The sequence below is a fragment of the Eschrichtius robustus genome, chromosome 16 (genome assembly GCF_028021215.1).
Source record: "Eschrichtius robustus isolate mEscRob2 chromosome 16, mEscRob2.pri, whole genome shotgun sequence".
Taxonomy (NCBI): Eukaryota; Metazoa; Chordata; class Mammalia; order Artiodactyla; family Eschrichtiidae; genus Eschrichtius; species Eschrichtius robustus.
The window spans coordinates 49,193,340-49,215,861 of NC_090839.1; the positions used below are offsets into that span (position 1 = coordinate 49,193,340).

At 48.6% G+C, this 22,522-nt stretch overlaps 1 protein-coding gene across 1 annotated transcript in view; it reads right to left on the bottom strand.

Moving 5' to 3' along the window:
• The window catches only part of SLC24A3 (solute carrier family 24 member 3), a 470,391-nt gene that overhangs the window by 199,873 nt on the left and 247,996 nt on the right, over nt 1-22,522 (bottom strand). The window lies entirely within an intron of this gene.

A 22,522-nucleotide genomic window follows, 5' to 3' on the forward strand; every position in this document is an offset into this window, starting at 1 on the left:
GACGGAGGCTCTGAGGGCAGGACGGCCACACAGACTTGTGCAGAGTTGACAACGGTGCACGCAGTGAGCTCTGCTCCTGGCAGGCATGGGCCCTGCACTTCGCACCCACTGTGCCTCCGACCCGGGACGGCAAGCTGCTGCTCCCGCGCTGTAGATGAGGAACCCGAGGGGCAGCCGGACTGGACACCATCCTAGAGGGTCCACAGCGAGGACCACGCACCCAGCAGACGGGCTGGGGCCGCCCTCACTGCTGTGATCCCGGCTCCTGGCATCTATTTGCCATCTTACTCCACCCGGTTGACCTCTTCCTTCTGGGGGCCCCCTCCAAGCAGGGGACCTGATCTGATCTAAATTCTGCCTCCACACCCCAGAGGGAAGCCGGTGGGCTGTTTGTTCCTTTGCATTTCTCTGTGCAGCTGCCATGGGGCTTTTCAACGCCGGGCAGCTCCCGGGTAAATGTGACCATCCCATTGCCCACCTACCCCCAGAAGTGGAGACTGGTTGGTGGGCCTGGTTACTGTATCGATCAGGACAGCCATCATCCTGGGGAAACTGAAACCAGGGTCTGCCCTGTGATGGGTGCCATGCAAAACATTCACGTGTGGGGACCGCTTACCATCAGCAAGGAGGTGGTGGGAAAAGTGAGGGGGCATCGAGGTACCTCTGGTGCTGATACATGGAAGCCAGCTACTTTCATCCCTCCTACCCCAACCTGGCTGAGGGCAGCAGGTGAAGGGAGTGAAGGCCACGGTGCAGGCAGCCTTGTGTCTGCAAGGCGCCCACACTGTGCCAGCTCCGTCATCCCTGCCTCTCTACCAGGACCTGCAGGAATGGTTCGATCAAGGGTACTATGTCAGTATGTGATACATTTATGTTTTGAATCCAGGCATTTTGGTTTTAAATCCCCTTGGCACTCAGCAGTGAGTGGAATGGCCATGACCAGGTGGGTCCTCTGGGCTTTGAGTTTTGGTAGGGGAGGGTCTCCGCAGAGGTCTGGATGCCCAGCCAACCCTGGGACCTGGCTGGGGCTCTCGGACAGTACCAGGCTGAGGGCTGTTCCCTTGGATGGGGAAGGACCCACGGAGCCCAGTGCTGACATCGGAGGGGCTGAATGCTGTCCAAAGTCCTGGCCAAGCACGCGTTGGGGGGGGTGTGGGGGGGGGACGGGAGGGGGGAGTGGGCGTGGGGACCACAGCACTCTCCTTCAGGCTCCTCCTTCCTTACGGCTCAGGGACCCTCCTCTCTCTATCTCTCTGGGGAGTGGGAGGCTTGGCAGTGTCCCCATCTTGATCTGCTCTTCCTGGCCTGGTGCCTGATTCATCACCAGCCGGAAACTCCTAGTCCTCTGTCAAGGGTGTCTCCTCCTGTCAGAACCCATGACTGGCCACGAGAAAATCGGTGAAATTCTCCGTGAGATGATCCCAGTGTAGCAGCAGGGGGGCTGGGGGCTGTGAGCAGAGCAGCTGGCCCTGCCGGACCTCCTCACTGAGCTGAAGGTGGCTGGGCAGTCGCTGAGACAAAGCGTGGGTGTGTCAGGGGGTCAGCTGGGGGGAATGCAAGGCAGTGGAGAGCTCCTTAAATGCTTTCAAATTGGTTTGCTTCTGAACAGCAACAGAATTCTTCTTTGGTGGCTCCCAGGCGTGTGGGAAGAGCGGCCAGGAGAAGTATGCCCGAGAAGCCTCACCTGACACGGTTCCCTCTCCGACCGCCCCTTCATGGCAGCCCCTCTGAAAACATGTATCGGGCTGCCGATGAAATTATTACAATGATGCACACCTTGCAGAGAATACTGCAGATATTTTATGCTCCCTCTTAGAGATACATCATCTTTTGGAAAAAAGTCACGAAAAGAGATTTCTTTTAACAACTGAGCTGGGGCTGTCTCCTCTTGCCCTCCAAGAGATGAACTTCCTTCATAGGCGGGTCCCTCCAGAGCAGGCCCCCAGACAACGGTTTGAAGGCCAGCAGGTGATCCCAGGAGGGGAGTGGAGAGGTAAAATAAGAAAGGGAAGGGGCTGATACACAGGCTCAGACTTGCCAGGGCCCCTCTGGGAGACTCTACAGAACATGCCCCGGGGCTATACATGGACACCCATCCGTCATGTTTAAGGCTGTCTTCAACACTTTAGGGCAGACCCTTAACACTTCTGCTCAGCTCTGCACTGGCCAAGTCAGGTGGGTTCCTGGGAGCAGAGAAGGCCCTAGACAGAGTCACAGGCGCATCAAGAAACCATCCTCGCACGTGGCATGGTGATGCCTGCATGGCCTGCATGGGGTCTGCAGGGGACACCCATGATCCTCCAAGCGCCCCTGTGAGGGAATGGAAGGGAAGAGGGACAGGGTGTCTTTATGAATAGGAGCAAGAGCCCCTAACTTGCTCATGCATAACTGGTGTCAGCATGGAGCGGCGGGGCGTGGGGTGGAGGTGGCAGAAGGAAGACCCTGGGCCCGGGCCTAAAAGTCTGGGTAAACTGCCGTTGTGCTGTGCCTTCCGAGTGAGTCCAGCATGGCAGTGCCTGAGTGTTCAGAGTGCACCGCAGTGAGCTGCATTGTAACGTGTTCTTATGTTAAGCATCTAATCCACCACGTTAGAATCTTATCTGGCTCATCTGCAAAGGGCAGTAGCAGACGACCCTGGCCACAGAAGATGTGACTCAGGAGCAGCCCTGTCACCAGAGACCCACTGCGGCAGCAGCTTTGTTTGGGGGGAGGCCCCCAGTGCTCATGACTTATCTCATCAGCACCTCCTATGCACCCCACACAGCGTCTACCAGTACACACACTGTTATTTCACGCAGCGTTGCTTTGTCCAGGTTCTAAAGCAGTTTGGTATGATGGTGTTTAATCTCCCTAAGAAGGGGTCAGCGTGGGCCCAGGAAAGCGTCCTCAGTTGGGCATCTGGAGCTGTGAGGTTCACACCCAGGCCTCCCACGGTGTGGCCTTTGTCGACGTGTCACTTCACCTCTGCGGGCCTCAATCCACCTGTTGGCCCATCTGAAAAATGGCTGCGGTTCCTCGTCTCCGCTCCCTCCGGTCCACGCGCACAGTACGGTCAGTGCATACAGCGGGTGCCTAATAAGTGTCCGCAGGATGAAGAGCTCTGAAGGGAGGGGACTGGGACACTGACCGGGGATGGAGTGAGTCAGCCTTCCCCGGCTGGCCCTACGGTTCAAGAAAAGAGCTGCCGGCAGTGGCTGAGCTTGCTTCTCTGAGGCCGAGCAAGCCCCGCCTGAGGCTGGCACAGACTCAGACACGCCCCAGAAACGGCGCTTTCAGAAGAGCTGCAGTTGCCCAAGAAGAGTGAACGGAGACAGGGTGGCCCGCTAGACTGGAAGACTCTGCCCAGCACTTCTTGGCCTCAGTTTCCTCATCTGTAAAACCAGGCGGGGCCTGCAGTGCCTCCCGCAGAGCCGATGGCGGTACCGATGCCAACCCAGCCGCCCTCCACTTGGCGGTGCTTCTTGCATCCAAATCCAAAAGAACCAAGGGCATTTCTTAAGGCCTGAGTTGGGATGCTCACCATCGTTGGGAACTTAACGTTATCCGGGGACTGTTGGTTAGATTTCATGTAAGAACCCACCATGGGGAATCAGGGCTGGGTTCAGATCCCACCTATACCACTCACAGGTTATCTTTTCTCCTCTTTGAGCCCACCTCCTTCATCTGTGAGATGACGTGTGGATGCCATCCGTGCAGTGTTGCTGGGGAGAGCACGGACAGCGTGTGTGAAACACCTCCCGCCATGCTTCCTGGGTACCTATTGCATTTCTTCCTAATTATAATGATAGTGGAATGCTGCCCGGCAGGGGGCCGAGGACACATTCCTCCCAGTGTTGGTGTTAAAATCCACCAGTCACCAACTCCTGCCTGCCTGGCCTCTGCGTCTGTTTCTCCAGGGCGGCGTTCGGCCCGAAGGAGCTGCGTGAGTGCATGAGCCTCCGGTAAGTGCTTCCCTGTTCGGGCTGTTGGGAGCCCGAGGTTCCCGTGTCATGCTAGGAACAGCAACACATCCAGCTGAGGGTTCCCCCAAACACCTTCAAAATCCTCAAAGTCTCTTTCTGCTCCTCTCTCTCTCTCCCCCAATTTTCTTTCCAGTACATCTTGCCAGCCCCGGGGGCCGGCAGAGGCAAGCAGTGCTGTTCCCATGGAAACCACAGAGCCTGGAGGGAGCGGATTCCCCTTACCAAGGCAACGGCAATCAGCGGCCTGCTTCTCTCTCCTGGCCGCTTTCCTGAGGCCTGAGTTTGATGAGTCTAAATGGAGGTTTGAAGGGGATGGAGAGTTTTTTGGGTTTTTTTTTTTAATGCAGCAGGGGCTTTCAGGGCATCTTTAGACGTACTAATTACGTATTGATCCAATGGAGCGGCCCAAAGTGAAGATCAACACACCTGAAAAGGCCAGGCTCCCTTAAAACACCGGAGTGAAAGGAATCTGTGCGGCTGCAACCAACACAACGCCCTTCTCTCATCCAGGGTTTGTTTATCTTTTTAATCACAAAATACCTAGAGCATCTTGATTGGCCCCTTGGGGATCGCACCAAGAACTGGGGTCTTGACACTGCCCAACTCCTCCCTGGCAGCAATGGGTGACCTCATGCTTCTCTTTTAGACGCTTTGATCTGTCCTGGTGCTCCCCCACCCCTCGCCCCCATGACGCCTGCAGCTCCCTGGTCCCCTGGCACGAACACTGGGGAACCCAGTCTGCCAGGTGTGGTTAACACTTAGCCTCCCACAGAGCCTTCCCGACCCTCTTTAGGTGGCCCTGTCATACTGTGTGGGTACCCAACACGTGACTTTCCAACAAACTGCAGTCGTACCTTGGACTCAACCACCCTGTGAGCTCCCGGAGGGCAGGACCTCTCTCTGGGTAGCACCCACCAGGTCCGGGTCCACGAAAGAGAATGACAAATACCAAGTGAATGGACTCAGAGAGCCCTTCTCCCAGGACACAGCTTTTGTGTACACCCAGGACAGAATTATTAGCTGAGAAAGGACACTGGGAGGGACAATTCAATAAAACACCCAACAACCGGATTCCAACTTGGGTGGCCTTTCAGCCTGTGGACAAATATCCCACTTCTTCCTGTTCCAAGACCTGGAAGGAGCACACGTGTAGGCCCGCCGCATGGTTAGATGGGGCCATGCCGTATGCTTTGGTTAATGAAATGTGAACAAAACGACAGGCTGTCTGCCCTTTCTAGGCAGACTTTCACAGCCAGTGTCTGACTCACTACCTTGCGCATTCTTGGCTAAGCCTTCATGGAAACATCTGTCAGGATGAATCTTCCATCAGCCTGGTCCCTGAGTAACTGATATCAGAATCCCATCCCCCTGATGGGCACATTTGGTAGCATGAGTAATAAACAGCATTTGTATGCTTCTTAGCCACTGAGATTTGGGGCTGTTTGTTACTCAGCATATCCAAGCAATGCAATAGCAAACATGTCCTCAGCATCCCTAGAGCAGTTTGCGCGTGAGGCCTCGAGGCAACCTTTGGTTTCTCCTGTCTTCTCCACTAGACTGGGGAAGGGTGGGTAAGGTTGGAGGAAATTTATTCTTCTTTGTATCTCCTGTGCCTACCTAAGCACCTGTAATAGAACAGTTGCTTAATGAGTGTTCGTTGATCAAATGAACACATTTGTCATGATTGAAGGCCCCTGAACAAAATTACCTGCAAAAGAATCTGTGAAAGTGGATGTATCCACACCTTGAAAAGTTTCAGGCTCACCTCACACCAGTCAGAATGGCCATCATCAAAAAATTTACAAACAGCAAATGCTGGAGGGGTGTGGAGAAAAGGGAACCCTCCTACACTGTTGGTGGGAATGTAAATTGGTACAGCCACTATGGAGAACAGTATGGAGGTTCCTTAAAAAATTAAAAACAGAACTACCATATGACGCAGCAATCCCACTCCTGAGCATATACCCAGAGAAAACCATAATTCGAAAAGACGCGTGCACACCAATGTTCATTGCAGCACTATTTACAATAACCAGGACATGGAAGCAACCTAAATGTCCATCAACCGAGGAACAGATAAAGAAGATGTGGTACATATATACAATGGAATATTACTCAGCAATAAAAAAATAACAAAATAATGCCATTTGCAGCAACATGGATAGACTTAGAGACTGTCATACTGAGTAAAGTATGTCAGACACAGAAAGACAAATATCATGATATTGCTTATATGTGGAATCTAAAAAAAGGGGTACAAATGAACTTATTTACAAAACAGAAATAGAGTCACAGATGTAGAAAACAAACTTATGGTTACCAGGGGAAAAGAGGGGGAGGGATAAATTGGGAGATTGGGATTGACATTTACACACTATCATATATAAAATAGATCACTAATGAGAACCTACTGTATAGCACAGGGAATTACTCAATACTCTGTAATGGCCTATATGGGAAAAGAATCTAAAAACAAAAAAAAGAGTGGATACATGTATATGTATAACTGATTCACTTTGCTGTACACCTGAAACTAACACAACATTGTAAATCAACTATATTCCAATAAAAATTAAAAAACAAAAAAAAAGAAGAACAGCTTCAGGCATTTCAGGCTCAATGAGGCTGAGCAGAACACGGGGTACGAGGGGGAGCCTGACGGCAACAGGAGGGTGCAGTCTGCTGTGAGGTCATCAATGGAATTTGCGTCTCATTCTAAGGACTGTCAATAACAATGGAAAATTTATTAACAAATCAAAATTGTGCAAAAAAAAAAAAAAAGAAGTACTTATTTAGCCCTTACCATGCCTACTCTGGGTACTGTACTTAAGCCCAGTCCCAGAAAGATAAAGGATGCACAGTCCTGATCACTGAGGATTTAACAGATGAGTGAACAAAAGGTTAGGCTGGAAGCAAGGGAAGCCTCAACTCTGAAATCACACCAATAATTTAAGCATCCTGAATTGAAGCACAGAACTAATCTTTATGGAGTACTGTAAATATGTATTTACCACTTTTTCATTGCTTCTATGGGATAGGAATCATTATCCTCAACTTATAGATGAGCAAACCAAGGCCCAAAGAAGGCAAGTAACCAGCCCATGTTCACACCATGTTCATGGAAGAGACGTCATAGTTGAGGTCTGACTTTCTAGCATGTTGGTTCCTCTGTATTAGAAAAGGCAAATGGACCATTTTTTTCCCTTGACTTTTAAGGGTGCAAGTCCTCCCTTTCAAAAGCCAGAAACGAAGTCCTGGACTCAAATGGGTTGATGTGTGTGTGGAAGCAAGATGGTGGATAACGTCTCTGTGAAGGAGGATGTAACACGGGTCATGGTAACCAGAAGCCTCAATCCAGGGCCCCTCAAACTATTACTCAAAAAGGTAGCAGAGCCAAATTCGCTGACAAAGGTCATCTCAGCCAAATGCTTATGTGGTGACATTTGCTTACCACAGGAAGCCAGGGTTTTATAAGAGCCTGAACACCTGGATTTGAAGCCCTCCTTCACCACTCATAGGCTCTGTCGCCTTGGAAAGAATTCCTGAAACTTTTCCAGTCTTAATTTCTTAATGTGCAAAATGAGAGAATGAAAACAATAGCAGTTTATACAGTTATTATGAGGATTAACTGTGATGATACTTATGAAATATGTAGTACCTAGAATCAGGTAAGTAATGATTAAATGGTAGGTCCTTTTACTCTATTAAATAATGGAGAAGGAGAAATAGGGACAGGGGGTGTTTCCCAAGGCATCAACGCCCTGCCCACCTTCCTGGGGTCCTACCATTTTCAGTCTGGGTAACCGCCCCGCCGGCACTTGCATCTCTTTGCCTGAGGGCTTTCTCCAAAGCTGAGGATGGGAGCTCTGCCCAGATCCTGCAGGCTGGATGAGCTGGAGAATCTCTATGTCTCTTTGCCCCAGGAGAAGCCCTCCACCAAAGTCTGATGGGAGGTGGGTGTATAAGTACCCCAGCTCCCTCACTGCTTGGCTGAGAGAACTGAGGCATATTCTGTACTGCTTGCTACAGTTCTCAGTGGGATTAAGCTCCAGCTGCCCAGAGTGACAACTGGCTTTGTAACACTCCTTTGATTGGCTGCCTTCCCTTCCCTGTCTCCTTTCCGGACTCCCCTATCTAAACCATCTCCAAAATAAACCTGTACTTGAGTTTGCCTGAGGGCCTACTTCTGGCAAATCCATATTTAGACAGAGGGAGCTAGGACTTTTGCACTCTTGCACCCTTCCATTTCAACAAAGGTTAGTCTTTCCAGCAGAGAATTCATCCATATTCAGGTGAATTTTCCCTCCAATAATGGCCTCATTTCCATGCATTTATAGAGAAGTGATGCATCCTGCATTATCAACAGCAGCACAGAACCCCCTCCCTCCTGAACGCAGGTTGGGAGACAGTCTTTGCCCCTTTTTCATGGTGCAGAAGTTGATCCAACACCCATGACAAGCTCCTTGATTTCCACTCCAGAGCTCTTTTTCTCATGTCCATATTGGCAAAAGATTTTAAACAATCATCCCACAAGCTTTTCTCCTGGAAGGGAACAGACATTCTTTGCAACTGAAGAACCCCAGTCATTAGTTACATAGAATTTTGGCCTAGCAGGGCCCTGAAATGTAATTTGATGAACTAGAAACATATTTCTTTATCAATAATAAAACACCAAGGCATCCATGCTGCTCAAGTGCCTGAGCCAGCAGCTACTGTAGAAAATACAGTGATCCCATGAATAATGCTGTGTTCTCAGGCCACAGGCATGGCCACAGAGGGAAGGAGGCCTCTTTGCAGAGGCAAGAGCCTACCACTCACAGTTGTTGCTCCTGTGGGATCATCACAGCTGTGTCAGTAATGAATTCTTATTAAAGGAAATGAAATATTTATGGTAAATAGCACTGTGGTGTTCAGAACTTTATGCTCTCCTTGGGCTGCTCTGTTCCTCAAAATGCCCCTTGGTGCCAGTGGCAGAGACAGAACATTTGGATGGATGAACTGGGGTCTGACCCAGGTGTTGCATCTCTCGTGTTCCCATGTCTGCTTCTCGATCCAGAGAAATACAGACCAACAAGTGGGTTTCTGATGTATGCAGAAACCCACTACATGGCTCCAACACACGAGGGTTGGAAAGAACGTCCATTCCTTCTCAGCACCCTTGGAGAGGATGAGGCTATGTGAAAAACTTTCTTAGGAGAAATGTCATTAAAATAGTTATTTTTGAATGTAACAATTCCCTACAGGAATCTATGTTGAAAACGTTCACTCTTTAAGCATTTATTCTACTGAAGATGAAGTGTGCATGCCAAATGACTGGGAGTTTCAAAATCAGTGATTTTTTAAAATGTTAACTCATCACGTTTCAGAGCTAGAAGCAACCTTTAGTGTTCTATTGGTCTATAGATGGAAAGGTAGTTAGCAGAAGGATTTGGTGAGAAGCACTGTTAAAAGTTCTCCTCTGCTTCCCCTTTTAAAACCTGCTTTCTTTTTCTCCATGATGTTATCCCATGATCATCAATTTCAGGGATAGAAAGTAGATCTCATCTCATATGTTCATCAGTTGATTGGTAATGACTGACTGTGAGGCTGCATCTTGGATGGGGTTCATTGTGGTAGAGCATCGTGATCTGCTAACAATGTCTGCCATGGTTATGGGAAAGGAAACGGGGGCATGTGTGCTTCTTATTTCCCTGCACTGAAGCTTTGCTGACAAAATCCTAAAAAGAAAGAATAACTGGCCCTTGTTACTCCTGGTAATAGTGATAACAGTCATTTCCTTTGATCTGCACCTGATTTCCAGTATAATCCATTGAAAAGCTGGAGGGAGATTAAAAGTGCTTCAATAAATCAACTATATCTCAATTAAAAACAACATATTCAGAACTCATACTGAAAAAAAAATGTTTCAATATGATCGCCCAAATACGCCAAATATATTCAAGCAGATGTATTAGGTGGTTACCCACTTATAAAATATTATCTTGAAATCTAGTCTATAATAATGAAATAAATATCTAAGAAAACTCACAGCTAGTTGTAGGAAGAGATGTAAATAAATAGACAAACTATTGGCTAATTCAGTTGGCAAAATACAAGCTGTATTTACTCTTAATTTAGTATTTGGCAACCCCTGGACTCTCCTTGAGGGAAAAATGAAGATGTTACCTGGAGGAAACCATTTTCCCTTTACGTTACCATACATTAGATACTTTTGACAATTTACCTATGGTTTGGGGTCAAAACACTCAAGGATCTTCTAGTTACACCAGAAACTCTTTGAAGGGTAGACTAGAACTCAAGGCTTTTTTTGTTGGATCATTAAGTTTGTGCATCCAAAGTCTAGATTCCAACTATCATGGATCCATCTTTTGGAAAATATCTGTCACTGAATATGAATGAAAATTAAGAGGACTATAATTAATCCTAAACAAAAAGTAATTCTTATAGCCATTTCTCTCCATTTTCTTAGCCCATCACTGGGCTCAAGTAATGGCACATTACAGCTTCGAGTGAAAGAGACTAAATGCCTTTTGATTCCACAATGGACTTTGTTCTCCAACTAGGCTCTCAGGGTATAGACCAAGGGTATATATGAACTGATGACAAAAAAGATATCTTAAGAAAGCCTTGTCCTGTCTTGTATTTAGCAGAGCAAAACTAGCCACAGTTTGGAGCAGGCAGATCAAAGCAAGAGGATCTAGAATCTACTTGAGGTGTGTCTAGTAATTTTTGACTGTATATTCGACTGTACAGATGATGCACTGAGGAGACTCTGGATTCTGCTGTTTTCCTCTGAAGAGTGTTGAGTTTTGTTGGAGCAGAAAGTTAAATTAGTGGTGGGTCATCTCTGGTGCTGGTCTTAGGCTTTTTTCTAATAAAGGCTATTTTTATTATACTCTTAGTCCTGATATACGGTCCTTAGGCTTTCAATGGAAAGTCTGAGCTGTTTAAGCAACCCTCTTTAACTTTGGCGACTTGAACTGCAAACTCTGTCTCCCCAGCGCTGGTAGCTACTGAAATCTCTACTCGGCAGTTCCAGCCTTTCAGCTGCTGTTCCCCAGGAACTGCCTGGAGTTGCCCCGAAGGCATGCACAATTTTGGGGTCAGTCAAGAATTTGAGGGGAATTTATATGCATGTTTTGGGCTCTCCATCTTTGAATTCTTCCTTTCTGGGATGTCCCCCAAATTCCAGCTGCTCGGGAGCTCCTCACTCTAATCTCTGATGTCTCAGCCCAATAAGATCACGGGTGTAGCTCTGCTAGAGCTCTATCCTCACGCAGTGCACATCCTGGGAACTTGCACTGGGAAAAGCCAATGGGTGTGGCCCTCGCACAGTGTGGTTCCCTTCTCTGAAACATCATAAACCCTCCAGTCTCTGGCTTGCTTTATCTATTCACTTTCCAGAGCTTTTAAACAATTGTTTTTCTTTATTCTGTTCAGAGTTGATAACTGTTCCTACAGGAGCATTAATCCAATGCATCCAATGATGGGAAGTCAAGTCCAGAATCCAGAATATATCCTAGATCATAACCTGCTGCAGAAAATTTCCAGTAAACTAAATGCACGTGACATGTTCCCCAAACTTGCTACTAGCCGCATTAAGTCCTCCATGGAACTAATGCAGCCCGAAATAACTGTGTGACCCACTGGTAAATAGCATGCTGGGGAAAGTGAAGGTCACTGGATGGGCTGGCAAGTTATGATGAAAGGGCTGGGAGGTGACCTAATTTCATACCAACTCACATGGTTAAACCAAGGATTGGACATAGTGCACTCAGTACAGTGAAAGATTCAGGAAGAGATCCTGCAGGCTTCCAAAGCCCTCAGCTATAAATATTTCAAGGTCAAGGCGCATCTGTGGCAGTTCTGATGTCTCTGAAGGTGATGCCCGAAGGCTCAGAAGCAAGAAAGTGTGTTAGGAGGCAAAGTGATATCAGAAACCAGTTACAGCCAAAGCAGGGAAATCACATCCCACTTTCCTTTTGGAGTCTGGAGGAATACGTGTTCCCCAAAGTGTCAGATTTTGATGTCGCACATGAAGCTGGCAAACTGGAATTCACAGCAATAGAAGGCAGGTGTTTAATAAAGGCTTTCCAAGTCCAGACTAACTTATGAAGCTTCAGAAACAGAAAAGAAAGGTAGGCAGCAAACAAACTTTTGACTAAATCAGGCCATTACATAAAGCACATAAAAGTAGTAATGTTTAATTTTTTTTTAAAGGAAGAAAAGGAAAATTCTGCTCAGTTCCTGAGTTGGTTGAGACCAAACTCATAAATAGCAGAACGTGTGTTAAAAACAAGGCAGAAGGAAAGGTTTCACTTTGTTCTGGTGTCAGAACTCCCTCACATTCCCCGTGACAAGTCAATGACTGCTTGCCCCCTTCAGAGTCTAGGATTTTTTGTCATTTCTGGCTAGCTTGTGTCTTTCTATGTGCTTATATTTCATTACAGGGTTGGCTGGAGTTGAAAACAGTCAAAGAACTCCTTAAAGAAATCCACATGATTATTTTGGGATAGGAAGATGCAGAGGCGGTGGCATAAATTTTGTGACGTAATAAACTTGCTGATGTAACAAACTTCATCATGATGTCACAGAGGCCAGAGGCAAACGTACGCATTTACTGTCATAAACCAGGAAAAATCTTGGGCCCATTTGAGGCAAAGGCTAATCAAAGGCAATGAGCATCCTCTCTCCACCCCCACCATCCCAGGACTGTTTTAACACTTACTTAAGGATGCGGGCCTGCAGCTCACCTGGCACACTGGACGGGTGGGTAGGGTGGGATGACTTAGCAGACTTTCAAAGGATGAAAAAGAAGTTCATATCATTACTTCTTGGACCTTTTCTCATGCAAACACCGAATTTGGGAGCATTTCATATAGATCGATGGAGAAAATCTACTGAAATAATTTTTTAAAGGAAAGACCCTTTTGATGTTTGAGATATGTATTTTTGGGAGGTGGGAGGGAACAAATAATATTATTATTCTAGGATCGACTCCGACGTTTATGTTTTCTTGCATCGCTCAAATAAATATGACCAGACTGTCAAACTTAACCGCGTAAAGATCTCTGATGTCCTAGGTAACATGAAGATGAGGAGATGGGCAAAGGGGCTGCTTTTTCATCTGAAGATGGAAATGGCAAACTCCTTGGCAGTCCTGGACCAAGGAAACAAGGTCCGTCATAATCACCGGCTAATCTAAGAGGCTGGTGGCCAGGTGCCTACAGGTGGGAGGGCTGGCGAGAGCTGTGTTATCTACGACCCAGAAGCAGAGCAAATCAAGTGGCTTATTCTCAGTGATTTCAAGCAAATGGTTCTCTCCAAGGGTACCAGGTTCCTTTGAGAATGATTCCAAGACCAAAAAGACTCTGATTTCTTTATGATCACAGATGCATCCTGTAATGCTAGCAGGCTTTTCAGGGACACAGATGTACACACAGACGTTTCTCCATCCGTTTAACTCAACAATGCACGGCGTAGTTGTTACACCCACCGTGCTGGTCTAACTCCGGCAGAGGATAACCGGGGCGCAGACCACACAGCCTTGCCCTCCTGGAGTTTGCAGCCCGGTTGAGGAGGCCAGATTTAAGTGTGCAAACACACAAAATGGAGGACAATAGAAAGCAGGCTATATCCCCAAACATATATGTAGGTATATATGTGCACACACATATGTGTATGTGTATATGATACAGATCAATTGCTGAATAATAACTATCCAAAAGGTAGCCATCTAAGACAACCAGAACCTTTTATCATTATGGCTCAGGACTCTGGGGGTTGATTGGCCCCAGGTAAGTGGTCCTTACCGCCCCACTCACACAACTGCAATGACCTAGTGGCTGGGACTGGAAACATGAAGCTCCCTCCCTCACTGCCTTTCTGGCACCTGTGCTGGGGAGACTCAGACACCAGGGGCTGGAACTGCTAGGGCTCCTGGGCACCCCTCTCTCTTCCTCAGGGTCTCTTCAGCGTGAGGGCTTCTTACACGGGCTCAGAGCTACAAGGCACGTGTTTCAAGACAGAGACCCAGGAGGAAGTTGTACAGCCCTTTATGACGGATCCTGGGAAGTCACACAGAGCATTTCTACCACCTTCTGTAGGTAAGATGCTTACAAAGGTCTGACTGCCCTGATGGGGATGGGGCAGTAGACTCTTCGTCTAGATTTTTGGTGGGGGGTTGGGGGACAGACAGGATCCTGGAAGGACAAGTGGTCCTGGAGTTATTGTTGCAGCCATTTGGGAAGATGAACTCTGCCACTATTTCCCTCTGTCTGAAATGATAACTTTATCTATAATTACATTAATAATTGATCTGTATCTACATGAACATGGATTAGAGAGTAGGCGGTATTTGGGGTCAGGAACTAAAGCGCCCGCGTGAACCAGAGCAGTGTGTAAGGGCTGCACGGGGTGAGTTAGCCCTGAGTGGAGCCTTGAAGAAGGGGAGGCCGTTGAGGATGGCCCTCCAGGTGGGGAGGACTCAGAGACCAAGGTGTGGAGGTGGAAGGAGCACAGTCGTCTGGGTTTTAATGAGGTGGGGACTCTTCCATGTGTTTCTCCCTGAATGAAAGACAAGTTCTCCAGTGGAAACAGTAAGAGCTATTCATGCATGACGAGGTGATTGCTTCCCTAATGTGACCTTTCCTAATCCTCAGGGCTACCCGCACAGCTCTGTGCTTTACAGAGAGGGAAACCGAGGCCAGGTTCATAAAGCAAGCGTGCCCCTGGGGCAGGCCCTCTAGGGCAGGCGCCCTTTCTTCTCCACCACAGTAGCCTCTTCAGAATCCACGAGTCAGGGCTCAGCTCACATTTCCCCAGGCTCACGGAGATCAAGCACACGCTTGTGCAAACCCTAGCTTTGTTTTTTCCAAAAGAAAAGACTTCACCCAGAATCTGAAAAAGCCTGTGGAATTGCACTGAATTTCATGGTACATTAGAACCCAGAATGGGACCCAAGACGAAAATTGGTCAGCTTTCCTGATTAGCTGTTTACTAAGCCTCGGGCTAGAGAAACAGAACCCTGGACTGTGTCGAGTCTGGGATTCTGCTCCACCGCGCGCCTTGCAGTGAATAGTTTTCCGCAGCCAGGGCTTCCTATTCAGACAGAACAATTTTCTGGCCCCTTCCACCCCAAAAGGGACTGGCCCAGCGTTCTTGCCTCATGTAAGTGCTGGGAAAGTCTACCTGCATCTTGACATTTGTCATCGGCTGAGAATGAGCTAGGAGTCGACCTAGATTCTCCTGGGACCTGAGCTACATCCTGATGGAAGGCATGTCGGCACCTTTTGCAGGAGCTCCATCCCAGGGCGCCATCTTGTGCTTTGCACATTTCTGGCCATGGGATGCTGGTACCCCCATATCTGCTTTGGTGTGTTGGGACCCACAGTGTAAGATGCAAAGAGTTGGTATCAGGGCTCCCGGAAGATGCCAGCTTACAACAGAGCGAGGTTTGACATGGAGGAAGCACTGTCCTGGCGCAGTTACCGCTCCCGTGAACTCCACGGAAAGTCGCTGGGAGGGACCCGAGCCAGCCCTGCCTGTGCTGCACCCGCCTCCCCGCAGACCCGTCGCCATTTCCTCACGCCGGCCCGCCAGGGTGTTTCCACCCCCAAGAGCCAGCATCCAGGGCTCCCCTGAGCCAAAGTCTCTGCTTGGCACGGCGTCCCCACCCTCCCTGGTCCCACTATTCACTCTCCCACCAGTTTTCCAGGGAGCCCTTTCCAAATCACTCTCACATGAGCGCTCATGCCAGGCTCCGTTTCTGGGAAGCCAGGCTAACCCGGGAACCACACGAACGCTGCTTCTCCCACAAACATCCCCTTGATCATCCCGAAGGAATCCTGCACTCAGTCACCGCAGGAATGGGATCCAGGCCACATGAGTGCAAGCTGCAGGGGAGGGGGGGGGCAACTTGTTCCCACGTCCCTGGGTGTGCGCATGGCAGTCCGTCGTCCCTTCCCTACAAATGACGGGATCCCAAATGAGCCACACACCTCGCCTGTCTGCCCATCAGCTCCGAAGTGGCCTGTTCGTGTTCAATGACAGGCGTTTCTTCATTGAGACTCCAGCCTGCCTGTGGGTCCTTGCCGCCTGAAGATGCCCTGGCTGGGGTTTAGGACGGGACAACGCTGGACTGGACCTGCTCTGAGACATGGGCGGGGAGAAGCAGAGCGAGATGGGGTGAGGCGGCGAGTGGAGAAGCCTCGGAAATAGCTACCCGTGGCCAAAGTTTCCACGGCTGGTGCCACTGACGGAGCCAGGGGCACATCTGACTTGTCTGAGCCATGAGGACGCAGTGGGATCGTCTTCTCACAGTGTTTTCCCTGGTCTTGAACACTTTCCAGACACTTCTGCGTTCTCCTGTCATATCATTTAAAAAAAAAAAGTCTTCTTACCCGGAAGCTCAGATCCAAATAGCCAAACAGAATAGGATTTCTGGTTCTGTCTTGGTCTGTTAGAAGCAGGAACAGACTCAGGTGACAACAGAACACCCAGCCCCCAATCTGGGCTGTGTGGAGGACCTGGAGATCAGAACCTCATGGTGTGAAAGGAAATGGCAACTTGGGTTTGGGAACGGAAAAAGTTGTAAATTTTGGTGACCATTTCCAAATAACAGAAAGGCAAGTGCTGGAAACAGCCTAAGTATTCTTACGCTGCAGAGTATAAGTAAGTGAGTATTATGCGAGGACCATGGTAACAGTCAGGGGGAGGGCCAGGCATATACAAGGGAGAAAAGTCTTGAAAACATCTTTCACACCAAAGGTATGGACCACACACATCTTGGCCAATCTTGCCTTTCCTGGGGGAAACTGCATCGTTATAAAATGAATGAAATCAGCTCTTTTTATGCCCTGATTTTTAACAAGCCTGGATGAATATCTGACTGCTTACGTCCGTGGCTGGCGGTGCTGGGTCCGAGGGAAAAGCTATAATGTTTGACCAGCTACATTAGCTTATGTATCCACCTTCCTCCCCATCCCTCTATAAAACACATCTGAAACCTGCTAAGGTATGATGGTCTGGAAAGGAAAGTGAACCTCTCACAGACAGATGAGTGGTGCTTCCTTGTCCAGGTGACAAGAACTTGTAGTTTTACTATAACCAGTCCGGGTGAAGTCAAACAGGACAGCAGGGAGTATCCCTGTGGGGGACGCTTTCGGTGGCTACCTAGATCCCCTCCACTGGGCTGGGGCACCCACCACCCGCTGCCATGAAGGTTGAGTGCATCCTTCTCCTGAGAACTGCCCTCTGCCGATGCGAGACACCTCACCCTAAATGCCTGGAAGATTAAGTCCTTGCTTCAAGAGCAGTGTGCGGCCAACCCCTGCCTCAAGGTGGCATATCTCCATGGCGCCATCCATGCCCTCTGGTCCCAGCAGGATCAGGCTGAGGCCAGCATGCAGCTGAGAATACGCCTTGGCTGACTCGTCCTCCTGAGCCTGTCTCACTCCCCTTTGCATAAGAACTGTCCATCAATAAATCACTATTTCAGGGACCCAACCCAAGAAAGCCTCTTGAGTCGGCTTTTGCTCTCAAGTCTCCAAGGGAATGAGGTCTCTCACTGAAACGTAAAATGCACACCCAGGGGAGAGGTGAGTGCCCGTGCCCTCGGGGATGACCAGAGCAAGCTTCGCCTCTTTCTCTCCCTCCGAATCACTGCAGCCCAGAGCTGGACCAGTGGTTCTAACTCCTTCTCTTCCGAGCGAAGCCCCAGGCTTGAGCAAAGCTGCAGTCCAAGCTGTGTGCCCTGGAAACCGACTGATAGCACAGAAGCAGATTTGGATTTGGCACCAAGAAACAATTCTGCTTCCTGCCGCCCCCCTACCACAAACATCCCTGGAATAATTAAAATTGGGTAGGATTTCCTTCCCCCAAATCTCCCTTTGAAGTTTGAAGAGGGATTCTGGGGAGATTTTATATTTTAACAAGAAATTTATTTCCCAGATGATTCCATCACTTGGAAGGTAATGAATGTGGACGAACCCGGCATCCCTGCTGAGATGCCCCAAAGGTTAGTGCTCGCATCACTTTCCTTGGTTAATTTTGAACCTCTTGTCCTCTTGGAGTCTGAGCCTCGTCACTGCACGAGTACTTCGCTGTTGGAGGGAGACACTGCTCTCCTCCACGGCAAGGATTAAAAATGTCTAGAAAGTTCCAATCACATGACTGATTTGGGCAGGAGGGACTGCAGATGGATAACCCCAGGCTCTAAATGTTCAGATAACACAGGTGGCATCTCTGCCGGTCCCACGAAGGCCTGGCGGCTGAGGCTGAGAGGTGCGGACAGATGCCCGTCCAAAGGAAGAGTGGCAACCGCAGACCCTCCCTCCATCCCTCCACACAGATCTACACCCCAGGCCCTGGGGACTCCGCTGGGTCCCGCCCGGAAGGAGCGTGAGCTATTTTAACTTGGAATGTGGCGAGCGAGGCCAACGGAGCCACAGCCAAGAGATACAGTGTACAGCAAGCACGCCCAAGAGAGCATTTTCCCAACAAATCAGGTCTCTTCCGAGGACCCAAAGAGGCAGGAAGCACCGTGGTCTGCCCGCAGCTCGCCCCAGGAGAATCAGCCGCATTTCTGCGTGGGAGGGGGGTGGGGCGGGCTGGACCATCTGTCAAGGCAGTGGATGAGCAGGCGGTGGGCGGTACAGGTGCGCTCCTGACGCTGGACCCCTGGCACCGACTGCTGACCCCTTCAGTTTTCTGCTTGGTCCTCTTTCCCTAAGAAACTCCCACATTCCCCACCCCTCCACCCACCCCCTCACATTCCACCAGCGCTTTGCATTTCAACTATTCTGCTCTTTTATCCTGAACCTGGTCCTAAAGTGCAGAAAATAGTCAGTAAATGGTGGTTGCAGTAGATGCATGGCAGTTATACAGTATGGTTTTAGTACCTGGTTTATTTATTCGATACAAATTCTGGAGTAAATACTCTGCACCAGGCACTGTATCTGTAAGCAAATAGGCAATGCTTACCCTGTTTGCTTAGCTTTCTCACTTTTTTTTTTTTTTAACATATATACACCTCACTGCATCATGTGCCTCTTCCAAGGTATGCACAGTAGGTGGCGTTCCCTGGTTTTCAGGTCCTCCCAACCGAGATGCCAGAGATGTAATTTGGGATGGTACTGCTGGTGTGACCCGCCCAAGGGGATGGGAATGAGAGTCACTGAGACCACAGACAAAGAAATGGCTCACACCTGTAACTCAGCCCCACACACTAGATCACCTGGTCAGCTGGTACGGATTCCTGTCACCATGGCGATGAGGTCGGAACCCACTATTTAATTCAGAGACCTACCTGCCAGCTCCACCAGCAACCACAGGGTCTAGAAAGAATTCTCTGCCTAGAGTCAGGCATTGGCTATCAAAAATATAAACACTGGGGCTTCCCTGGTGGCGCAGTGGTTGAGAGTCCGCCCGCCAATGCAGGGGACACGGGTTCGAGCCCTGGTCCGGGAAGAGCGCACATGCCGCGGAGCAACTGGGCCCGTGAGCCACAACTACTGAGCCTGCGCGTCTGGAGCCTGTGCTCCGCAGCAAGAGAGGCCGCGACAGTGAGAGGCCCGCACACCGCGATGGAGAGTGGCCCCCACTCGCCGCAACTAGAGAAAGCCCTCGCACAGAAACAAAGATCCAACACAGCCAAAAATAAATAAATACATTTATTTTAAAATAAATAAATAAATAAACATTATTGGAAAGATCAGGAATACCTTACTCGTAAATGCCCCCCAAGCTACAGGGCTGTTGAAGTCCATCGCTGGGGTTGGATGACACTTAAAGAGCAGGGAGTGTGCACCGCGGGAACGCCGGTGTGTTTCCAGGGACGTGTGAGGTGATGCTGGGCCATTCAAGGACAATCTTTTTTTCATGTTAATAGTTATTTTCATGTTATTATAAAATATCCACGTTCATTTACGGAAGAGAGGGATTTAAAAATCACCTTTAAAAAGAAATGGATTTTTTTGAAAGTGAGTTTAAGAAAAGTGGAAAGGAAATAATTATCCATGACGTATGTGGACGTGGCAAACATATAACTATGGAATGCAGGCAACTAAGTACAGGCACCTTGGCCTGGGGATTAAAGGGTCAAAGGTCCACAGTGAGTGGGGTCCTAAGGCAGCATTGACCTCTCGGATTCCCAGGCTCCCAGATGAGAAAGATGAATGACCATAGGCCCTCCCACGTATCGATCGGGTATGGTGGGCTGGACCCTGGTGCCAGGCCATGCACGCAGCCTGGCAGATGAATGGAATTGTCACCATCGCACAGATGAAAAGATTGGACTCAGGAAGGCAAACAACTTGCCCAAGGCCTCAGAGTTAGAGTCAGACCTCAAACGCAGTTTCCTTTGACTCCAGAGCCCACGCTTTAACCATGATGTTGTCCTGATCACCAGGAAGCAAGCATTTGGCCCAGAGGTTAAGGAAGACTCATATGACTCTGTCAAGGTCAGAAGGTTTCAGAGTTTCCTCTCATCTCAGTTGACACTTTCAGATGTGGTGCACAGTGGACAACGGTGGGGACCTGCCCCAAGCCCTTTGCTCACGGGTACCTAACCTGCCAATCTTAATAACAGCTCTAATTGCATCAATCACTGAGTCACTATTGTCTTTTGGCAAATGTCCCAGTCGGGCTTTTTCAGTGGTTCAAATAGCTGTCTCTGGAGCTTTTTTAAGGTAGTTAATTCTGTAAAGGATAACATGGGGGCACCCAGACATCTCTTTCCCCGGAAAACTAGGTGGTTTAGCAACAAAGAAAGCCAGGGGGACCCCTGGACTCTGACCTGCCTCTCGCCTGGGCTTAGTGGCTTGAGGAGGTTGCAGTGAGGGTCAGGAGACAGCTTCCACTGCCAGCTTTCTTGTGAGTCTGGGAAGAGTTTCTTCCGTGGGGACTCGACTAGGTGCCACTCTCTCAATTCCCGAAGGGCCACGGGCTGTGCATTAAAGAGGTGTTACCCTGAGCTCAAGACTGATGGTCATCTCATTACTGTCCACAGGGACAGATGGGAGAAACGCGCCCCTTGTGCTCAAGAGGACAGTTCACACGGCCAACAGTGAGCAGGAAGCATGGTTTCTGGCATCTCTTTGGGAGGCATCTTTGGAAGTTTACAGATTTAGAGATAGGTAAGCAATTCAAGGTCACACGCACACAAATGATACGAACTCTCTCTATTCCCAAAGATAGTTTCTACTTCCTTCTACCCAAAGCCTCCAACATTTCGCGCTGGATTCAGAAAGAGAATGGGGCAACACCTGACTCTGTTATTCAGCAGGGTCAAGGGAATGGAGCATTGCAGAGGGAGCCACCGTCAGGATGCCGACACACCGCCTGTTGATTAAAAAGACCACACGCCATAAAATACACCCAGCACCAACATTTTTGAACATAATTTGATTTTTCTTCCAAGTTCAAAAGACAGTTCAGGGGGCTTCCCTGGTGGCACAGTGGTTGAGAATCTGTCTGCCAATGCAGGGGACACGGGTTCGAGCCCTGGTCTGGGAAGATCCCACATGCCGCGGAGCGACTAGGCCCGTGAGCCACAACTACCGAGCCTGCGCGTCTGGAGCCTGTGCTCCGCAACAAGAGAGGCCGCGATAGTGAGAGGCCCGCGCACCGCGATGAAGAGTGACCCCCGCTCGCCGCAACTAGAGAAAGCCCTCGCACAGAAACGAAGACCCAACACAGCCAAAAATAAATTAATTAATTAAAGTAAAAGAAAAAAACCAAAAGACAGTTCAGGACCCACAGACCCTCAGGGCCACTATTAAACTCAACAGCAGTTAAAAATGTCACTGATAAGCATGCTGATGTCTCTGAATAGTGATTTTTGGCTGACAGAATCCTGGAACACCCTACTTTTAACTTTTCTTCCAAAGGCCCTTGAGCTCATCTGAAAAAATTAATTGGGAAAAAATCCATAAAAGAGCAAAATATGTAAATGTTTATAACAGTATCTACTGAACTTCAGGCATTTAGTAAATGTAAATTATGAATTGAGAACAAAGGATATGACCCTTGTTGAAAATATTACTCTGGTGTTTGATTAATTTTCTGGAGTCATGGGCTGCCTTATCCTGCCATCATAATTAAAATGAAATAATATAAAATAAAATGAAATACTTGCCATTAAAAGCTATCATCTTAAGTCAGGATTCTGATATGTGAAAGCCCATATACACTGAGGAAAAAAAAATAAAAACCTCATGGAGCCAGTGGGTCAATCATATGGAGAAGGGGGCCCGTGTCTTTACTGATTAGTCCCTGTGAATGGGGCTGAGAGTCTAGTAATTCTCCATCACAACATGGCACAATGCCCTTTTGTCTCAAGAAGTTATAGGAAGCAGGAGGTTTTTTAAAATTAATTTTTATTGAAGTATAGCTACTCTACAATGTTGTGTTAGTTTCTGCTGTATAGCAAAGTGAATCAGCCACATGTATACATATATCCATTCCTTTTCAGATTTCGGAAGCAGGAGTTTTGGATGTATGGGTTGTGTAAGGCCATGCATCTGCCCCAGAAATTCTAAGAGCAGCTGAAATATTCCATT